Raw genomic sequence first — 22,425 nt, forward strand, 5'->3', positions numbered from 1 at the left:
ATTGATAGCAACTTATGAGATAGGGCGGGAATATATAAACAATTAGATAGTTTCATAGTCGGAGTAATTTCAATTTTCCCACCCGCTTCAACTTGTACAACACCACCATTGGCAGTTTGAATTTTACTAACCCGAGGTTTTGATTGAGCATAAAAATCGGATTTTTCAAAACTCATGGTGTGGGTAGCACCACAATCAAAAATCCATTCATTATTTTTTACATTATTTGAAATAATATTTGCTTTTCCGATATCACCACAATTATTTAAAAGTTCCTTTTTTAAGCTGAAATCATGTTTTTGGGCCTGTCTGATATAGGGTTGTTGGGCCTGGTCAAGCCCATCCTTGTTTTGAGCCATATAAGCCCCATTAGGCCCAAGATGAGCCCTACCCCTTTTTCCTTTTTTAATATCGATGGTGGCAGCTGAAGTAGTCAACACCTTCTTCTCACTGTTCATGATACTTATATTCCCAAAATTAGGGTTCGTGATATTTAGTTTCTTTTTATCTCCTTCTGGTACAATTGATCGAGAATAAGGATATACTCCTTCTTCTCCGGTCGTTTGCAAGCAATTAAACGGATTTTGGGAATAAAAGTCAGTCGATTTAGGGAACGGATCTGGGTTTCCCTTCTTTTTCGATTTAATAGAGCAATTGGACCGATTTTTGGGAATAAAAGGCAATCGATTTACTAAATTAGGGTTTGAGGGTTTAACCCTTACCCATTTGGTCGATTGATACAAGGAATTAGATTTCGAGATACCTTTTTTCGGATTATGAAAGAGTTTGAAGTCGCTGTTGCTGGTAACCTTATGGTGGCCGCCGGCCGTCATCACAACCTCAGCTTTCTTTCTATCTCTGACTGTCGCCGTTACCGCCATCCTACCATGTTTCCTTTTGCTTCACCATTCCGGATAACCAATAAGTTCAAAACATTGAACTATTGTGTGTCCTGATATACCACAATATACACACCTCAGTTCTTCTGGTGGTCGAGAGTGGTTTGCAGTGATGGTTTCTATTTTGGTGATGGGAGGTGACGGTTGACAGAGTATATCCAGGTAACTCGTTAATTTATGGTTTTCTAATTGATCACTTTTGAGTTGTAGTTGGTTGGGTTGTTGTTAACAGAGCTACCGTCATATTTTGACATGGCAACTTGGTTTAACAGGTTGATTTTCTACTTTGAATTTCTTGAGCTACCGTCAGTTTGTGACATGGCAGCTTAATTTGGTAGATGATTGAAGCTAAAAACGAGTGTATTGATCTCAAGATCTACACCGTTAGCTCTGATACATTGATAAAATAAGAATCGAAAGCTAAATTTATTGTAAACGATTGATCAGTGATTGTTTTTCATTTTAACTTGAATTTTTTCAATTGTTTACATCTGCTAAGTGTAGCGACCCCGACAAATCGTCAAGTGACGGCGTCGACTACGTGGGTCCCATTACCTGGTCATAAGTCTTTATGACAATGTTTGACCAAAATATGTCACCCTCATTTCAAAATAAAGATTGTTTTCAAAGTTTACAAGAATTGTTCAACCAAAAGTTAAGTTACAAGGTTATAAGTACATTTGAAATCTAGGCGACACGGTTTAAGTAAAGTCAAAAGACGCTCCAAGTAATGCATGTATACTCGACATCCAATGCAAGTATCAAAAAGTGAGCGGAAGCATGTATCACATATCGTGCAAGACCTGAGAAAAATATAGAAATCTGTCAACGAAAACGTTGGTGAAATCATAGGTTTAGTAAGTATTAAACGTTGTTTTTGAACCACAAGATTTTGTATTTTCATAACGTAGATTATCCAAATCATTTGCATTCCAAAAGTGTTGTTATACGCGAGCACTCAATTATCAAAACTTAACCAACGTTACCCCATCACACAGTGCTAGAACCCACACTAAAACACAAAAATATATTTCATCCGCATAACGGTAGCGAACCGTCCGAATGAGGGTTTGTTAAACCCGTATGGCCACACAATATAAGTTCTCGCTTACACCCTGCAAGTGTAACTAATGATAATCGAATTGAGGCATTTTTGTTCTAACTCGCACGTGGAATGTTTATTTTCACACTTGTGTTCAATACATAAAAGTAAGTAGTACAAGATGTAACGAAGTATATGTTTTCTCAGCCCACGATTTAAAAGTATAAAAGTTGTTGAAAAGGTGGGACTATGATCTCACCTTTGATTGCAAGAGTGAAATAGTACTTCAACAAGTAAACGTGCAAAGAACAATGCTAGTCTCGACCTAAACAATTAGGTTGTATCAATAACGATAGTCACGAAGGGTCAAAGATGTTCAATTAGTCCTATGGCTCAATACGACTCGATTAATATAGCATGTGAAGCAAATTGTCAAGTTTCATGCACGTTACAAGTAGTTAAACATGTTAGAACGATTGTATAATTGTTTGGTTAAGTTTGACTAAAGTCAAACTTGGTCAAAGTCAAAGTCAACGGGGTCGGGTCGGGTGTCCGACAATTTTCTCATGATGAGAAATCATATATGAGCATAATAGTCAAGTCTCATGGTAAACAGGATTATAGTTAAGCGGGAACATTTTGTGATATGAAAAACAAAGACAAAAATGAGCTGGACCAAATGCGCGGCGCGCTGTGGGTTGCGCGGCGCGCACCCAAGTGTAAATCCTGGTCAGAAATTAACCAAGAAGGCAGACATCTGGGATTTTTGATTATGCGCGGCGCGCAGGTATGTGCGCGGCGCGCACTACCTGGGAAACATGTTGTTTGCAGAAAATTGGTCTAAGTCACGACCCAAAACACAATTTAACACATTTCATGCACCGAAAACATTTAAAACGCATATCATATATCATTAGAAAGGTAATTTGACAAGGAAGATAACTAAATGCATTTACTCAATCAAAACCAAACAAACTCATATCAAAATCACCATTAATGCTCACATTTATTACTTCCAAGTTCATAAATGCAATTTAATGATTCGGAAATTTAATACACCCATTTAATAAGCCGTTGTGTAGATAATCACGCATACAATGTATCTAAACACTTACAAACAACATTACATGTCATTCAAAGCATTACAAAACCATTTCAAGTTCATGAAACCCTAACCCATATTCACCAAATTTCATAATCAAGTTTATGAACTAATCCATGTCAACCTACATACCAATTTGAAGCTAGTGATGTTAGGAACACAATTAAAACATGATCTTTCATCTTTAACAACATATGAACACCTAAAACTCAAGATTAAGCAAGCATTCTTTCAATATGAATTAGTTACACCAAACTAGCAAGAACAAGCATACAAAACACATAATCATACTAGACTTGAGCCATAGACACTAATTAACAACCTTTTTAACTCAAAAACTCAAGAACACATAAAATTAGTGATTTTAGAAAGTTACCCAAATTTGATGAAATCGGTATGGAATCGAAGAGGAAGATGCAAGGATTCCAAATATGTAATTTGTTTGGATTGAAGCTTGATCGATTTGAAATGGATGATGATTTCCTTTTTGAAGGATTGAGAGAAAATGGAGAAGTATGAAAAGAAATTGGAAAAGAAATGAAAAAGAAAGATGGGGAGGAGGTTGACTAGTCAAAGTGCTAGTCACCTCTTTGTCTTTTTGGCAAAACTAGTCCCTCTAGTTTGTAGTCGGGTGCGGGAATTAACCGAACGAGTATTTTGAATTACACGGGAGTACGGGAGACGTTATAATCCAATAACGAAAATATTTTAAGAATGTAGCTAATGGAGGATACGAATCGAGATACTGAGGATATTAAATAATAAAATAAAATAAAATAAAAAATAAAAAAAAGACGGCGTTAAAAATAATTTAACGAAAAAATGCGGGATGTTACATTATCCACACCTCAAAAGAAATTTCGTCCCGAAATTTAGTTGGAAGTAATAGTCGATGTCTCTTGCTCGAGACCTTTCGTTGTCAATGCTATAAGTAAGTGAGGATACGTCCTTGGACATTTTCACGATTTCGGATAGTCGGGATTTTACGTTGTATTAAGGTTTGGTTTTTACGATCCCCGGTTTCAACTGGTTTTCCTATGAAGAGTAGTTTGTCATCGATAGTTGATGTACCTAGTAGGATTGCACGTTCCTGTTCCGCAGGACACGTTTTTAAGTTTGTTACACGAAATGTAGGGTAAACGGAAACTTAATTGAGTCGGAAGTTCTAAACGGTAGGAAGCGGTTCCAATACGCCCCAAGGTTTCAAAAGGTTCGATATTGCGGATATAGCCTTTCTCGATTTCCCAAAATGGATTACACCTTTCCAAGGTGCGGTTTCTCAATATTATGCGGTTACACACTGGGATTTGTGAGGTTTTCATCTAAGTTTGGTATAACTCTTCTGGCGACTACGAGTCATCTCGAGCCCTTCTCGGACTTGAACGATCTCAATTGTTGTTTCTTGATGGAGTTCAGATTCGATGATTTGCTTGCCACATGCTTTGGTTAAATGAATCGGGGTATGACATTAGCGGTCCTATAGGGTTTCGGAAAGTGCGTGTGAACACACGAGTGGTAACTACTGTTGTAAGAGGGATCTACTAAAAGCGACCATGCAAGTTTGAAACATGTCTTTCGAAGACGTAAATCGTTCGTTTGTTCGGTTCGTCTGTTTGTGGGTGGTACGCGGTACTCATGTCTAAGCGGGTCTCCAAGGTTTCTTGTAAAACTAGAGGCGAAACGAGTATTTCGATACGGGATAATTGACAAAGATACTCCGTGTTGGAATAGAATCTCTTAAGATATGTTTGAACAAGTCAGTTAGGGTTCGAAAAATGTTCGTTAGGACTATTCACCCTCGTGGCGAATACTAATGTAATATGAGGAATTTCTCTATCCATGGAGAAATGTTACAAGGAGTTTCTTTAAACGGAAATGCGAGCGATAAAGATAGGAGTGAAATGAGGACTTAGAATAGGATGAGCTTGCATCTCGAGGTTGCCATAACGTGCCTCTAGTTGTCAAAAGTTGAAGTCTGAAAGAGAAACGAGATAGTACACGTAGTTGTATAGTTAGGGGTTGAATTATAGTTGGCCGATTATCAGAAACACAAGGGCGTTAAGTCAAAGAAGAGTGAAGTATCGTTGGATTGTGTGTTATCTTAATTTCCAGTAATATCAGACGGTAACGGTGAAATAACAGAGGTATGTAGTGTGGTACGTGATGACGAGAATATTGATCGGATCCACAATTTAGTATTTGAATTCTTCGTGCAAAATAACGAATTTCCGTTCCGTTGATTTCGGGTCGAGGGAGTATGCCTTTCGGCGTCCAAGTAGAAATATTTCCATATTTGAGTCCCATCTGGTGTTGTACGAATTTAGCTAGAAATGTTGGTGTGAAGAATCACGCTCTAGGTTCGATCACGGAGAGATTAAAGTCGTGTAACACGAGAAAAGTCAGAAATGAATTTTCGGTAAGAACCGGTGAGATCTAAGATTTTACGAATACAAGTCTGAGTTGAGAGAGTTTCATGATTACGTGTGGCTTGATTTCGAGATTGATTGTAATGCCTTGTCCAATTCTTAACATCATGGTCTAGAAAATTGGACTTCGTTCGACAGAAATTCTCACTCGGAGAATTTGGTATAGAGTTGCTCTTTTCTCAAAAGTTCGAGCTTAAGATGGTGATGTTGTTCGTTTTCCTTCTTTACTTGAATAAGTTAAGATGTCATCTATAAATACGATAACAGATTAGTCTATATGAATTTGCATACGCGGTTTAGGAGGTTCATGAATACGGGCAGAGTCCTAAATAAATCGAATGGTACTAAGAGAGGTTTACAACTAACGTTGCGAGTTTGAAAAAAAAAATGGCTTAGGAGACATCGTCTCCCTTAACCCCCAATTGATGATAACCGGAACGGAGGTCGATTTGGAATACACGGGATCCACGCAAATAATCATGAGGCCATGGATACGAGGAAGAGGGTATCGGTTTCCAACCGAAAATTACTTAGTTCACAACAACCTATACATAATGGTAGGGAAACAATTTCACCTTAACGAATAGGTTTTTGAGCTCCTTAGTTCTATAGGTGTCAAGTCAAAATTCTTAACGTATATCCCCCGATAAAATTTATAGGCACACAATATGTTTCCGTGGGTCACTTAAATTGCTTAAGTAGTATCTAGGGGAAAAAGTGGAGTGCAAAGAGCACGAGTCAAAGACTTGGTTAATAAACGTCTAGCGGTAAACGAATCGAATAAGTATGAAATATACGGTTTGTTGTGAAGAAACTTACCCGTGACTAGTCCATCGTCGTCTCGGGCATCCTAGGTGTCGATGTTGAAAGTTCAACGGCGTGCGTTGGGGTTGATTTTCTTATTTGGGCATTCATTCCTAAAATGACCCGATTGGCCACATTTGTAGCAAATACTCGGCTTTGGTGCGTCGGGCCCCTTTTGAGTGACGGGGGCGGAACTTCCACAATACTTGGCAATATGACCACTACCTTGGCACCGATGGCAAATTAGCTTGCCACATTCACCAAAATGATGCTTGTGGCATTTGTTGCAAAAAGGTCGTGTCCCGGCATAACTTTTCTTGCCGACGGGGGTGAGAGGTTCCTTGGCAAAGTTGTTGTTGTAGTTGCTCGATTGGGGGGCTTCCCATTTTCTTTTGTTGTCACCCGACTCATCCTCGGCTTTAGGTGCCGGCACTTCAATCTCGTCTACCGTTTCGATCAATTGACGGGCCATATTCAGGGCCTCTTGGTGATTACTGGGTTTGGATGACATTACTCCTTGTTTGATGCTCTTGGGAAGACCATCCATGTAAAGTTCAACCCTTAGAGGTTCGGGGGTCACGAGGTTTGGGCACATCAAGGATAGCTCAGAAAATCGTTGATTATATGCCTTTAGGTCATTCCCGACCGCTTTTAAAGTTCTTAGTTCGTGTTCGAGCTTACGGGTCTCTTCGCGCGGGAAGTATTCGGTGATCATCTTTTTCTTTAAGTCGGCCCATGAGAGTGTGTGGGCTTCATCGATACCCACCGACAGCACATACGTATTCCACCATGTGAGGGCGATACCGGCAAAAGTGTGGGTGGAATATTTGACTTTGTCTTGGTCCCGACAACCGCTTATGCTAAAAACGGCTTCTGTTTGCTCAAACCATCGGGTGAGCACAACCGGTCCTCCGGTCCCATCGAAGGTGTGAGGTTTGCACCCCATGAAAGTTTTGTAGGAGCAACCCTCGTTTGAATTACCGGCTCCATGGTTGTTGTGGTTGTGGTTGTTATTGATGTCGGAGGAGATACTAGCCATAGCCGCACCTATGGCGGTGGCTATCATGCGTTGAAAAGCTTGTTCGGAAGTTTCATTACGTGGTCCGCGACGGGGAGGCATTGTTCCTTCAAGACACAAGAATATCGTTGATTAGTATTCTCAATAATACTAATCATGATAGGGAATGATGATGTAGAGAAAATTTTCCTTGACTCGCCTTAAATTCTTTATGTCATAATGTCGGAATGTCCATATGAATCACCGTAATATAATCCCGGAAATTATATTACCCTGATTCTCATGTGCATTTAACATTACCTCATAAAGTCAAGGTGGCGCGTCAACAAAATTTATCAACGTAAGATCAAGATCGAATACGAGTTAGATATGATTGAAGAGTTCGAGTATAAATGTACAAATAGTCAAGTAATTCCTACTTCAGTCTATATGCCGGTTGTAGTCTAGATTCACCTATGTACCCTATGACTCGGGGTGGACACAAATGAACTCTAAATCCCTACAACCAAGGCTCTGATACCACTTGTAGCGACCCCGACAAATCGTCAAGTGACGGCGTCGACTACGTGGGTCCCATTACCTGGTCATAAGTCTTTATGACAATGTTTGACCAAAATATGTCACCCTCATTTCAAAATAAAGATTGTTTTCAAAGTTTACAAGAATTGTTCAACCAAAAGTTAAGTTACAAGGTTATAAGTACATTTGAAATCTAGGCGACACGGTTTAAGTAAAGTCAAAAGACGCTCCAAGTAATGCATGTATACTCGACATCCAATGCAAGTATCAAAAAGTGAGCGGAAGCATGTATCACATATCGTGCAAGACCTGAGAAAAATATAGAAATCTGTCAACGAAAACGTTGGTGAAATCATAGGTTTAGTAAGTATTAAACGTTGTTTTTGAACCACAAGATTTTGTATTTCCATAACGTAGATTATCCAAATCATTTGCATTCCAAAAGTGTTGTTATACGCGAGCACTCAATTATCAAAACTTAACCAACGTTACCCCATCACACAGTGCTAGAACCCACACTAAAACACAAAAATATATTTCATCCGCATAACGGTAGCGAACCGTCCGAATGAGGGTTTGTTAAACCCGTATGGCCACACAATATAAGTTCTCGCTTACACCCTGCAAGTGTAACTAATGATAATCGAATTGAGGCATTTTTGTTCTAACTCGCACGTAGAATGTTTGTTTTCACACTTGTGTTCAATACATAAAAGTAAGTAGTACAAGATGTAACGAAGTATATGTTTTCTCAGCCCACGATTTAAAAGTATAAAAGTTGTTGAAAAGGTGGGACTATGATCTCACCTTTGATTGCAAGAGTGAAATAGTACTTCAACAAGTAAACGTGCAAAGAACAATGCTAGTCTCGACCTAAACAATTAGGTTGTATCAATAACGATAGTCACGAAGGGTCAAAGATGTTCAATTAGTCCTATGGCTCAATACGACTCGATTAATATAGCATGTGAAGCAAATTGTCAAGTTTCATGCACGTTACAAGTAGTTAAACATGTTAGAACGATTGTATAATTGTTTGGTTAAGTTTGACTAAAGTCAAACTTGGTCAAAGTCAAAGTCAACGGGGTCGGGTCGGGTGTCCGACAATTTTCTCATGATGAGAAATCATATATGAGCATAATAGTCAAGTCTCATGGTAAACAGGATTATAGTTAAGCGGGAACATTTTGTGATATGAAAAACAAAGACAAAAATGAGCTGGACCAAATGCGCGGCGCGCGGCGTGCACCCAAGTGTAAATCCTGGTCAGAAATTAACCAAGAAGGCAGACATCTGGGATTTTTGATTATGCGCGGCGCGCAGGTATGTGCGCGGCGCGCACTACCTGGGAAACATGTTGTTTGCAGAAAATTGGTCTAAGTCACGACCCAAAACACAATTTAACACATTTCATGCACCGAAAACATTTAAAACGCATATCATATATCATTAGAAAGGTAATTTGACAAGGAAGATAACTAAATGCATTTACTCAATCAAAACCAAACAAACTCATATCAAAATCACCATTAATGCTCACATTTACATTTATTACTTCCAAGTTCATAAATGCAATTTAATGATTCGAAAATTTAATACACCCATTTAATAAGCCGTTGTGTAGATAATCACGCATACAATGTATCTAAACACTTACAAACAACATTACATGTCATTCAAAGCATTACAAAACCATTTCAAGTTCATGAAACCCTAACCCATATTCACCAAATTTCATAATCAAGTTTATGAACTAATCCATGTCAACCTACATACCAATTTGAAGCTAGTGATGTTAGGAACACAATTAAAACATGATCTTTCATCTTTAACAACATATGAACACCTAAAACTCAAGATTAAGCAAGCATTCTTTCAATATGAATTAGTTACACCAAACTAGCAAGAACAAGCATACAAAACACATAATCATACTAGACTTGAGCCATAGACACTAATTAACAACCTTTTTAACTCAAAAACTCAAGAACACATAAAATTAGTGATTTTAGAAAGTTACCCAAATTTGATGAAATCGGTATGGAATCGAAGAGGAAGATGCAAGGATTCCAAATATGTAATTTGTTTGGATTGAAGCTTGATCGATTTGAAATGGATGATGATTTCCTTTTTGAAGGATTGAGAGAAAATGGAGAAGTATGAAAAGAAATTGGAAAAGAAATGAAAAAGAAAGATGGGGAGGAGGTTGACTAGTCAAAGTGCTAGTCACCTCTTTGTCTTTTTGGAAAAACTAGTCCCTCTAGTTTGTAGTCGGGTGCGGGAATTAACCGAACGAGTATTTTGAATTACACGGGAGTACGGGAGACGTTATAATCCAATAACGAAAATATTTTAAGAATGTAGCTAATGGAGGATACGAATCGAGATACTGAGGATATTAAATAATAAAATAAAATAAAAAAAAAATAAAAAAAAGACGGCGTTAAAAATAATTTAACGGAAAAATGCGGGATGTTACACTAAGTGTTTTATACACAAAAGTTACAACAGCTATTTCTAATAAAGGTATGGATCCAAATCTACTTTTGGAACCCCTTTTACAATTGTGGAAAGATGCTTGTTTGTGCAAGTCTGCTCTATCCATTGTATGCTTGACCATATGGACTCTTGTGATCTTCTATTTTTGGGAAGTGATGAAGTTGACCTTCTGATCCTAAAGTCAATTACTTAAAAAGGTAATTACTTTTGTTTCTTCAGTCTAACAGGATTATGTTTGTTAACAGGTTTTGATGGATCACAGGTTCTAAGAAATAAACGATGAGATTGCAACTGATAGATTCCGGACTATATCTGACCATGCTTTAATGAATTGATACGGTTTATCTTTAATATATTTTGAGCGATGACACTATGCAATATTAATAAAGTTGATGAGTTATTCTTGAACTATGTGTTGTGATTTGAATTAATTTTACTTAATACTAAAGCATCATTTACTAATTTTGGTGTCATTTTTTAAGATGGAAGCGGTTTTAAGCCAAGCACAATAAGGCTTGAAGCACATGTTTCGTTTTAGCCGTTGTCGAGGACAACATGATAGAAGGTATGGTTTATCTTAGAAATGATTTACATTTTGAGGTGTTGTATACTTGTATGTTCTCCTCTTTAATTTCTTAAAGGGTATTACTCATATAATTCTTTTTAGTTTACTCTTAGGAATGAAGTTTAGCTCTTGATTTTTTATTTGGAATAGACTCTACTAAATATTTCACATAGAAAATACTAGAAAACAAATTTAAGTTCTGTAATACCTTTTGTTCCAAACAGCATTTGTATAATACCTTTCCTGAGAACTATTACGTAACATTCGGGCTACGTCATAAGACATTAAACATAGATGCTTGATAGTTATTATTAGATGATGCTCATTTTGATAGTGGTTGACGCTTTAGTCTTCTTTCTGTCTGGCATATTTTGCAGGTGTTTGTGCGATGGATAATATTTAGTTTGTGTTAAGTATATAGTGTTTGTTGATGTGGTACGTTTTTGGTACCCTTATCATCTGCTCTTTTTTTACTTACGATTTTGTTACAAAACTATAATTATAATTATATTATAATACAGATATAATAATATATTTAATTTAATATTTTAGCTTATGTATTAGGGAGTGTACATTAAAAAAATAACTAGAAACAAGGATTTTGGATGTGGCTCATATAGTTGTGAAGTTCCAGTTTTCTTATGTTTTAGGAGTTTTCGATATTCTGTGATTAGTGCATATGTATGAATTTATAGGTACAACCGTACAAGTGAAGTCAACAAAGCCATACTTAATATCGTTTTGAACATAAACAAGTTAAGGAGCCCGCGCTTAGCAGCGGAACTCTAAAGCAGGCCCTAATAGAAAACTAAGTGGTTGGAAAAAAAAAAAAAACAATGTGTATGAAAGGTGGCCCAAACCATTTAGCGTTTTTTAAAAGGCATCCGTTTTGTGAGTAGTTAGCTACGTTGTGTTCGTAAAATTATTTTAAGTTCAACTGTATTGTTGGAAAAATTTAACTCGCGGCGAGCGAGAAAATATGGTCCGTTGTAGATTTTGATGGAGTTTATTTAAGATTTTTTATGAAAATTCTGGTTAAGGGATGATTTGTATTTTGACCAAAGTTGGGGGTCATTTATGAAAAATTCTGGTTAAGGGCCGATTTATACTTTTGACCAAAGTTGGGGGGTTATTTTGAAAAAGTGGATTTTAGTAATAAAATATTGTTAGGAATAGTAAATTGATACTGTGTATTGAATGTATATTAATTTGGTGAAGTTAACAACGCCATACTTGATACAGTTTTGAAAGTAAATTTAGTGAGAACCCATGTTCCTAATATTTGTTTTTTTATCACATTGATCCCATTACCTTATTTTAATTTTGAACGGTAATGATTTGCTTATCGTTTGTACATAACTGATTTATTGTGCTATTATTGTTATAGGTGGTACAGATATACACTATATATATTGCTAACTGCACATTCTATGTGTTCTTATAAATACATTCTATGTTTCAAACTGATTGACTCATGCAATTGCTTTTTTTTGGGAGAAATACGGTATGATTCTTACTTCTTTGGGATTTGTTTAGTGTCTTTTGTTGATTATTATACTTTGTTAATTGAATTTTGTTAACGTGCATAGTGTTAATTTGTTCATTATTATGTAATGTATTGTTGATTATTTTGTAATTTACATGTGATTGCTATTGCAGGTTTGCTAATTGGAGTTTTTAAGTTGCATTTGGACTCTATGTTTTCAACTGCTTTTTGTTAACATGTATACTGTTTATAGTTTTTTGATTTCTATTATTTTAAAATTTTTGCTTAATTTTTGGATACTTATTTTTCCATACAGTGTTGCTGTGTTCGTTGACATTACTGGGTTCAGAATGGTGAATTTACAAAGGTATTGTAGTGTATTTGGGTTATAACTATTCGTTAGTTATAGTTTTTATTCGTATATGTGAAATCTGTTGTGTTGTGTTTTACTAATTTTTTTTTTTTTTTTTTTTTTTTTTTTTTTTTTTAAAAAAAAAACTTATGTTACCGCTGCTGCTGTGAATTGTATGGTTAACTCTTAAGTTTTGCTTGATTTTGATGATTAATATATTGTGTAGAGTATTGTTAGTATTAGTTGTTATCATGTCTTCTAGAAAAAAAACGTAAGACATGAATTTGTAGTGGTACTATGCCTGATAATTCATATGATATGTTTGGTGTTGGTTGTATATATCCGACTGTATCATCACGGCTGTTATTCACTGATCGGTTAATAAATTGTGATGATCGATTATGTGACTTACCGAATTTTGTGACAACAATTGTTGGTGATAGTATTGATGTTGGTCATTGATAAATATTTGCTACTAAACTGCTATGCATTTTATGTTGCTCAAATTCAGATGAGATAATGTATTGGTGTTAATGCCTATTTGTTACCATTTAGGACTGCACCTCGACTTTATGGAGCGAGCACACTGCACACTTCGATGTACAAACATACAAATAGCTGGAAAAGCCAGTAATACTAGCAGCTAGCTAATGTTGAGTAAGAGACTATAGAGGTGAGGTACGTATGGTAAGATTATAAGCTTATTTGCAAAAGCTTACAGGTGAGTTGATTTATACTCATATTAATATTAAGTGTAAACGTTCAGGAAATGTGGAGCTAAATGGAACGAATGCAACATAATGTTATATGAACCTAACATCGAAGAATTTCACCAAATGATGAACGAGTAAGCGGACTGCTATAGATTATTTCCAACTTATAACTTACAAATTTATTTAGCCTACAAATTATACGTACAGATACAGGAAACAAGTTGCAGAATTTACATCGAGCTAGAAAAAAAAGGAATAGGATCCATAGTATTTTAGAATACATTTCGGATAGTTATAATTTGGAATACATGGTTTAACTATATTAGTTGTATTTCAGAATTTGTTATTATTAAAGCATTTGTGCTAATGTTGATTATCTTTATGTACAGAAAGCTCTTAATGTGAGCCCTCTTAAAACAGTTTATTGGATTATATTTTACTTTTACACCATTGTAAGCTGTTAAATAATGGTAAGGTTTATATACTTAGCTTCATATTGAGTTACTTTTACACCGTTTGATTGAGTACGCTACTAAAGAATTTCTACCTCTTATTATAGTGTGTGCTTCTGAAGGAGCCCGCATACAAGAAGAAAGTTTGAGCTTGATGCAAATGGCTTTAAGTTTACACAATTTCAGAGATTTGGTTTTCTGCAAACTGTTCACAAACAGGGACTTGGTTTTCTGCAATTTGTTCTCATGAACTACCTGTATATATACTCGCTGTATTGAAAGTTTCCAGCCTACAATCTAGAGGCTCACCTTCTAGATGTTCAAAGTAGCCTTCTTTGAACACCATGTAGAAGAAGCAAAGATGAACACGATGACGGCCGCCCACCATCTCCGTTCACACCCTTCCACCGCCATAGAATTTTTGCTATAAATAGAGATGCAAACTTTCATTGTAAATCATCCCAAATCACTCAGAGAAGTGTAATCACAACCTAGAGAGTGTGTGTGAGTTTTGAGAGTTTTTTTTTTTTTTTTTGTAAGAGTTTTGTAATACTCTGTAAATCTATTCTTGTGAGTAATAGAGTTGTTTTTCTCTCAAATTTTTATCTCCCAACGTCCAGGCGATCCCCTCTTCCTAACAAGTGGTATCAAGAGCTTGGTTAGAGACGTTGGTTGAGTTTTGGGTTTTCTGAAGTTTTCTCAAAATTCAATTTTGAGTGTACCATTGGATTCATCTCGTCGAACCGAGTCCAACGCAAAAAACGGTGACTTAAACGGAGTTATAACGAGCCCAGAAAACGCGATCAAAGTTTGGTCAACTCGCCGGAATATCGCCGGAGAAGACTACCGGTGCCGGAATTTTCGCCGGAGAAGACGATCACTGTAGCAGCTGGCGGCACTGTAGCAAGTCACTGTAGCATCACTGTAGCGGTACTGTAGCGGTACTGTAGCAATTCTGAAATTTTACAATTTGGTCCCTGAAATTTTCAGAATTTCATTCTTGGTCCCTGAAGTTTATAAAAATTATAATTTTGCCCCGTAAGTGGAATTTAAGCCGTGAAGTATCTATTCCACCATTTTTAACCGTTCCGGACGTAACGGTGATCTCTGTTTTCTACAATTCAACCCCGTTTGTGTTGAAAAATTATTTTTAAGGTGATAATGTCCACAGAAGAGTCAACATCATCTTCCGGAGCTATGATTATGCTCACAGCAACAAACTACACGCTGTGGAAACCTCGGATGGAAGATCTCCTCAGCTGTAAGGATTTGTTCGATCCTATTGAATTGAAGGGTATAAACCCTAATTCTGCCAAAGAGAAAGAGTGAAAGAAATCAAACCGAAAAACTATTGGTCAGATCCGTCAATGGATTGATCATAGTGTCTTCCACCATGTTGCACAAGAGACAGACGCATATGTCCTCTGGAAAAAGTTGGAGGACATGTACCAGGCCAAGACTGCTCGGAATAAAGCCCTGCTGATGAGGCGTTTAGTCAACATGAAGCTCAAAAGTGGAACTTCAGTTGCCGAGCATACCAGTGAGTTTCAGAACTTGGTCAACCAGTTATCGTCTGTAGAGATGCCGCTTGGCGATGAAGTTCAGGCGCTACTGCTACTTAGTTCCCTTTCCGATAGTTGGGAAACGCTGGTAGTAACACTCAGCACCGAATGGCAAACTTACCATGTCAATGGTCAAGGATGCCCTATTCAGTGAAGAGGCAAGGAGAAAAGACATGGGCACAGATCAGACCCATGCCTTTGTCACAGAGAATCGGGGGAGACAGTGAATGAGTAGCAAAAATAAATGGAGAGGCAGAAGTAAGAGCAGGGGCAGGTCAGCTGATGGCAGTAAACCAACATATAAATGTCATCATTGTGGATTAGAGGGACATATGAAGAAGAACTGATATAGATTAAAAGAGGAACAAAGTCAAAGCAGTTCACAGCCAAAGAATAAGGGTGGAGAAACATTAGTGACTATCTCTGGTGATGTAGCTTATTGTTCAACCCATGATGAGACATGCCTTCACGTCTCACGAGAAGAAGCGGAATGGGTGGTAGATACTGCAGCTTCCTACCACGTGACTCCATACAAAGAATACTTCACAACATACAAAGCTGGTGACTTTGGAGCTGTGAAGATGGGAAATTCCAGTTCCGCTGAGATTGTCGGAATTGGTGATGTCAAGATAAAAACAAGTTCCGGGAGCACAATCACTTTGAAGGATGTCCGCCGTGTGCCAGATCTTCGGCTGAATTTACTTTCTGGGATAGCTCTCGACAAACAGGGCTATGATAGTCATTTCAGTAAAGGCACATGGAAATTGTCAAGAGGCGCTATGATAGTCGCTCGAGGACACATTTGTGGCACACTGTACAAGACTCATGTGAAGATCTGCACAGACAGCATTAATGTTGCAGAAAAGGAGGCTTCACAAAATTTATGGCACCAGAGACTCGGTCACATGAGTGAGAAAGGGTTGTCTACCCTAATAAAGAAGGAGCTTATCAATGTAGACAAGGATGCTGCACTAGATCCTTGCAATCATTGTCTGTTTGGTAAGCAGCATAGAGTCTCGTTTAATTCCTCTTCAACGAAAAAATCAGAGTTACTCAGTCTGGTACACTCTGATGTTTGCGGTCCCTTGGAGGTTGAATCAATTGGCGGCAATCGATACTTTCTGACGTTTATCGATGATACTTCTCGAAAGGTGTGGGTATATTTCTTACGGACGAAGGACCAGGTGTTCGATTACTTCAAACAGTTCCATGTCATGGTAGAACGTGAGACAGGAAAGAAGTTAAAGTGTCTTCGATCCGACAACGGCGGTGAATACTCTTCCAGGCAGTTCGATGCCTATTGCAGATCATATGGCATCCGACATGAGAAGACGGTCCCACGTACCCCTCAACATAATGGTATAGCAGAAAGAATGAACCGAACAATCATGGAACGTGTTCGGAGCATGCTCAGTATGGCTAATCTGCCAAAGCCATTCTGGGGAGAAGCAGTCAGAGCCGCTTGTTATTTGATCAACCGATCTCCATCAGTACCACTGAATTTTGAAGTTCCGGAGAAACTTTGGTTTGGAAAGGATCCATCATACTCTCACTTAAGAGTATTTGGATGTTTGGCGTACGCACATGTATCCAAGGAGCTCAGGCAGAAGCTGGATGCAAGGACCACTCCATGCATATTCATAGGCTATGGAGATGAAGAATTTGGATACAGATTATGGGATCCAAAGGAGAAAAAGGTGATCAGAAGTAGGGACGTAATGTTCCATGAAAGCCAGACAATAGAAGATATTGAAAAGCCCACAATATCTCAGAAGTCAAATGTTGCTGCTCAGGTGCCAGAGGCAACAACGGAATCATTCATGAGAAATGAATTTTCAGTGCAAGAAGAAATGCCAGAAGTAGAAGATAATGAGGAAAATGACGGTGCTGAGCAGGGGGAGCCACAACCCCATCTGCCAGACGTTCCAGTACCATCACAAGGTCAAGATGATGGTGGATCTCCTCAGAATGTTCCAGAAGTTCGTAGATCTGAACGAGGTCGGATTCCATCGAGTAGATATCCAGAATCCGAGTACCTTCTACTTACTAAAGATGGAGAACCGGAGAGTTTTCATGAAGCAGTAACTCATAAGGATAAAGAAAAATGGTTGCTCGCAATGCAGGATGAGATGGATTCTCTGCAGAAAAATCAAACTTATGAGATTGTAGAACTTCCACGCGGGAAGAAGGCACTGAAAAATAAATGGGTGTTCAAGCTGAAAAAGGATGGTAGTGGAAAAGTGGTGAAATACAAAGCACGACTTGTAGTCAAAGGATTCCAACAGAAGAAAGAGATTGATTTTGACGAGATATTTTCACCAGTAGTCAAGATGACTTCAATTAGAGTCATACTTGGATTGGTCGCAAGTATGAACTTGGAGCTTGAACAGATGGATGTAAAGACAGCTTTTCTTCATGGAGATTTACATGAAGAAATTTACATGGAGCAGCTAGAAGGTTTTGAGGTTTCAGGAGATAACCTCGTATGTAAGTTGAAGAAAAGTTTGTACGGTTTGAAGCAGGCACCTAGGCAGTGGTACAAGAAGTTTTACTCGTGCATGGTGAGTCAAGGGTACAAGAAAACTGCAGCAGATGAGTGTGTCTACATTCAGAAGTTTTCTGAAGGAGATTTCGTTGCTCTTCTACTTTATGTAGACGATATTTTGATCGTAGGGAAAGACGTAACGAAGATCAACCAGCTGAAGAAGGAACTCTCTAAGTCTTTTGACATGAAAGACTTAGGACAGGCTCAACAGATTTTGGGAATGCAGATAACCCGAGATAGGAAGAATAAAACGTTATGGCTACCTCAGGAGAAGTATATTGAACGAGTGCTTTCACGTTTCAATATGAACAATGCCAAACCTGTTAGTATTCCATTAGCTAACCATTTCAAGTTAAGCAAGAGTTCTTGTCCCTCATCCAAGGAAGAGATCGGGGAGATGTCGTCAGTACCATATTCCTCAGCAGTTGGAAGTTTGATGTATGCGATGGTGTGTACAAGGCCCGATATTGCTCATGCAGTGGGAACGGTGAGTCGTTTTCTCTCGAACCCCGGGAAAGAGCATTGGGATGCAGTAAAATGGATTCTCAGATATCTTAAAGGTACAAAGAATCTATGTCTTTGTTACGGGGGAGCTGATCCAATCTTGGAAGGCTATACAGATGCGGATATGGCCGGAGATCCTGATAGTAGGAAATCTACTTCAGGATTCATTTACACTTTTGCAGGGGGAGCTGTTTCATGGCAGTCAAGACTACAGAGGTGTGTTGCATTATCCACAACTGAAGCAGAGTATATTGCTGCCGCAGAAGCTGGAAAAGAAATGTTGTGGTTAAAGCGTTATCTCCAAGAATTTGGAATCAAGCAAAAGGAGTACAAGGTACATTGTGACAGTCAGAGTGCTCTAGATTTGAGCAAGAACTCCATGTACCATTCCCGTACAAAACATATTGATATTCGCTATCATTGGATACGCGAGGTAATTAATCGACAACTGTTGAGACTAGTGAAGATCCATACAAAGGAGAATCCTGCGGATATGTTAACAAAGGTGGTGACTCGAGAGAAGTTGGAGTTATGCAGAGACATAACTGGAATGTTCGTGGATTCAGCTGGAGGGGGAGAATTGAAAGTTTCCAGCCTACAATCTAGAAGCTCACCTTCTAGATGTTCAAAGTAGCCTTCTTTGAACACCATGTAGAAGAAGCAAAGATGAACACGATGACGGCCGCCCACCATCTCCGTTCACACCCTTCCACCGCCATAAAATTTTTGCTATAAATAGAGATGCAAACTTTCATTGTAAATCATCCCAAATCACTCAGAGAAGTATAATCACAACCTAGAGAGTGTGTGTGAATTTTGAGAGTTTTTTTTTTTGTAAGAGTTTTGTAATACTCTGTAAATCTATTCTTGTGAGTAATAGAGTTGTTTTTCTCTCAAATTTGTATCTCCCAACGTCCAGGCGATCCCCTCTTCCTAACATGTATTTGTTCCAGGTAATATCTAATATCTGACTACATTCGTCACGTGTGATATAATTTATCTCAAAACTTACGACGTATTTAAAATGTACGTTTTCACTGCAGGACCGGACTGCACATCTGTAAGATATGTTGGTTTAGATTGACCATGCCTAAACTGATCAACAATAGGCAGTAAATAAGTAAACACTCCAAAAGTTATACTTTCAAATGTACATTCACGACGAGAAATTCGAATACAATTGGTAAAACCGTAGAAGTCATTTCACGTATCATGCTAAATGTTGGTATCCAAACGAATCATTCGTTGAGGTGCACAACTTTTCATGATGCACGAACATGATGTATCTAAACGGTAGAATCACTCCAAGTAATGTGCACTGCAGAGTTGACTAGGGGCAAGAAGTAAACTCAATCATTCAAGAAATATGCAGCGTCACAACATCTACAACGCTGTCACCAAACGTTTGCATAAAGGTGCGGCACCGCGCGCCCCCTTTCACTAGTTTAAACTAAATTCAAGCATTCTTCAAAAAAATAAACAAAACTAAATTGATTTTCAATTTTTATTTTTAAAAATAAAATAGGATCAGAAATAAGAACTTCAGACATCCAAGGAAGGATAAGACATCATAATCTCTCAAGCCCGGCGAAAGGCGAAAGATCTTAATCGGCCACTGCGAATGTCTCTGAGAAACAAGCCTTAGATTTATCATCACAAGTATATCGAGCTTTTCATCTTTCTTTTTTTTTATTAATAAAATAAAACTAATAAAATACGGAGTAATATTTTTAATAAGCTGAACTAATATTGTGAAGTACTCCGTAACGATTAATTAAACATTCATGTAAAACATGAATGTTTAATAAACATAAATAAATTAACAATAAGAGGCATCAGTTCTCCAAGGTGCTGTAGCATCAAGGTATGCTTTCAGACGCAAATTGAGTTTCATCACATGCCCAATTAACTATTAAAAACTTTTAAATATGCGATTGGGACCTGTCGGGATTCAATGTTTAACATCAATCAAATCGGAATTTGTCAGTGGAATGACAGACCATTGAATTTTATCGTCACCTCGCAATTTTAAACTAAACTCAAAATCTCAAATTTTGATAAAAAAACGTTAAAAACAATTAAAATCCTGTTTCTAGAAATCTTAAATCAAAATTACAAATCAAATTATTAAACTTGATGTTGCAAGGTAGAAACAAATATAATAACTATAACCAACAGGAGAACAATAAAAACAAAATTTGAAGAACTAGTTAAGGTTCGTGAGATGAATGAGGGAGCGTACGAGATGATGAGGCATAAATAGAGGATGGATAGAGGTTATAGGTTTACGACGATATTACAAAACCCTAAACTCAATCCGCCCAATTTTTTAGGCCCAAAATAGACTCCGCGGCCCATTCAATCACATTCTATTTTTTTAACCAAAATTTTTAATTCTTATTTTAAAACCTTAAAAGTTTTTTTTTTTTTTTTTTGAAAGGCAAGCTTGCATCAGTCCGGACCGAAGCCTAGTCATCATTTGCACACACACACGCGCGCTTTCGGGCAGAAAACCCGAACCACACTCTGAGGATCCGACCCTTTAACCATCCCGAGGGGCAGGCGGGCCGGATCTTAGTCCCGGAGCGGGTCGGTAAAACCTTCCATTTGGGCCACCTTCAAGGAATATATTTCAATTCCTAGAGCGGGTGACGAGGTTCGAACCCGAAACCTCTAGCCCTGCGAGTACACAAGTGTAACCGCGGTACCATCGAAGCAATGCTTCATTGGTTAAAACCAATTATCTAATGGTGATGATATATAGACAACCTTTTTAGTTATGTAACCAATTATCTAATGGTGATGATATGTGAACAACCTTTTTAGTTATGTACACAACCAACATATTTTACAGCGTTGTACAGTACAATACCGTAAAACATGTTGGTTGTATACATAACAAAAAAGGATTGTGTACATATCACTCCCCATTATCTAACATCCGGACTATAGAAAAGCCGCCATGAATAATAACATCGCACTATCACTATTTGAGGTGAAACTTGAAGCCATGATTTCTTAATTGAATAGTCTCTCTTCTAATATACTTAGATCTTTCTCGAAATTTTAGCTTAGATCAAGTCTAGTTATTGACTATTACTCGTGTCTCAAATATATTGTTCATTATTTTATTTTCAAATGTTCTAAATTAATTGTCAACTTTCATAAATGGATAAGAATAATGTGAGAAAAATATTGTGTGCCCCTACTTTATTTATGTTAGAGTGTTAGACAAAAAGATATGTAAAATTAAATGGTAAAACTGTGTGACAGATACTTTTTCTTAAACTGTGTATTTTTTATCCAAAGTCAATAGATTTTGAACAGAGAGAGTAGAATATTAGGACCGGCTCAACCCGATTGTATAGACGAGCTTGGCCATAAGGGTTTGGCTATAGTTTATATATGGGTGATGATATGTACACAACCAAATTGCTTTGAATGTTGTACTGTACAACACAGTAAAGGATATTTGGTTATGTACATGTAAAAAGTAGTTGTGTACATATCAATTCCCTTTATTTATATATATATATATATATATATATATATATATATATATATATATATATATATATATGGAAAGCCTCTTTTTACTGTAGCACTTTCCTTGAGCGCCATGTGGAAACTCTTTATTGGTTCTTTAAACCAACACGGGTTAGTGGGTTGAATTGAAGAGACCCTCTTGGATCGGGCCACTCATTTGGATCAGGTATTTTATTATTATTTTTTCTATCAAATACGGATTATGTTATTATATTGGATTTTTTAATGTTCATCAATCATTTGTTATTCACCTGTCAAATTTTGAAGCTTACAGCAACTACTTAAACTTCTCTTCATATTCAACAACTGATAACTTTGCCACATCAGCTTTCACTGCCTTCTCTTTTATTAACATGTCGCATGTTTGCGCAGTTGTAGCAAGGTTGAGAGG

At 37.5% G+C, this 22,425-nt stretch overlaps 1 long non-coding RNA gene and 3 other non-coding genes across 10 annotated transcripts; 1 reads left to right on the forward strand and 3 right to left on the reverse strand.

The window, feature by feature from the left end:
* The first annotated feature begins 453 nt into the window (after positions 1-453).
* LOC139891674 (uncharacterized) lies at positions 454-14,036 on the forward strand. 7 transcript variants are annotated; one of them, XR_011773773.1, is made up of 9 exons: positions 454-1,061; positions 10,555-10,874; positions 11,252-11,309; positions 12,534-12,598; positions 12,677-12,727; positions 13,268-13,390; positions 13,479-13,559; positions 13,815-13,895; positions 13,985-14,036. It is a non-coding gene; the product is annotated as an uncharacterized lncRNA (long non-coding RNA). The 7 variants fall into 7 exon arrangements; XR_011773777.1 differs by lacking the exons at positions 13,815-13,895; positions 13,985-14,036 and adding an exon at positions 13,633-13,808 and having other exon boundaries at positions 10,555-10,648; positions 10,792-10,874; XR_011773771.1 differs by lacking the exons at positions 13,815-13,895; positions 13,985-14,036 and adding an exon at positions 13,633-13,808.
* Positions 14,037-20,026: 5,990 nt separating this feature from the next.
* LOC139895472 (small nucleolar RNA SNORD14) lies at positions 20,027-20,150 on the reverse strand. The gene has a single exon (XR_011775912.1). It is a non-coding gene; the product is annotated as a small nucleolar RNA SNORD14 (small nucleolar RNA).
* A 165-nt stretch (positions 20,151-20,315) lies between these two features.
* On the reverse strand, positions 20,316-20,394 carry LOC139895403 (small nucleolar RNA Z101). Its single transcript, XR_011775856.1, has one exon. It is a non-coding gene; the product is annotated as a small nucleolar RNA Z101 (small nucleolar RNA).
* Positions 20,395-20,418: 24 nt separating this feature from the next.
* On the reverse strand, positions 20,419-20,512 carry LOC139895413 (small nucleolar RNA snoR14). The gene has a single exon (XR_011775865.1). It is a non-coding gene; the product is annotated as a small nucleolar RNA snoR14 (small nucleolar RNA).
* Between the last annotated feature and the right edge of the window lie 1,913 nt (positions 20,513-22,425).

The sequence above is a fragment of the Rutidosis leptorrhynchoides genome, chromosome 2 (assembly GCF_046630445.1).
Source record: "Rutidosis leptorrhynchoides isolate AG116_Rl617_1_P2 chromosome 2, CSIRO_AGI_Rlap_v1, whole genome shotgun sequence".
NCBI classification, from domain to species: domain Eukaryota; kingdom Viridiplantae; phylum Streptophyta; class Magnoliopsida; order Asterales; family Asteraceae; genus Rutidosis; species Rutidosis leptorrhynchoides.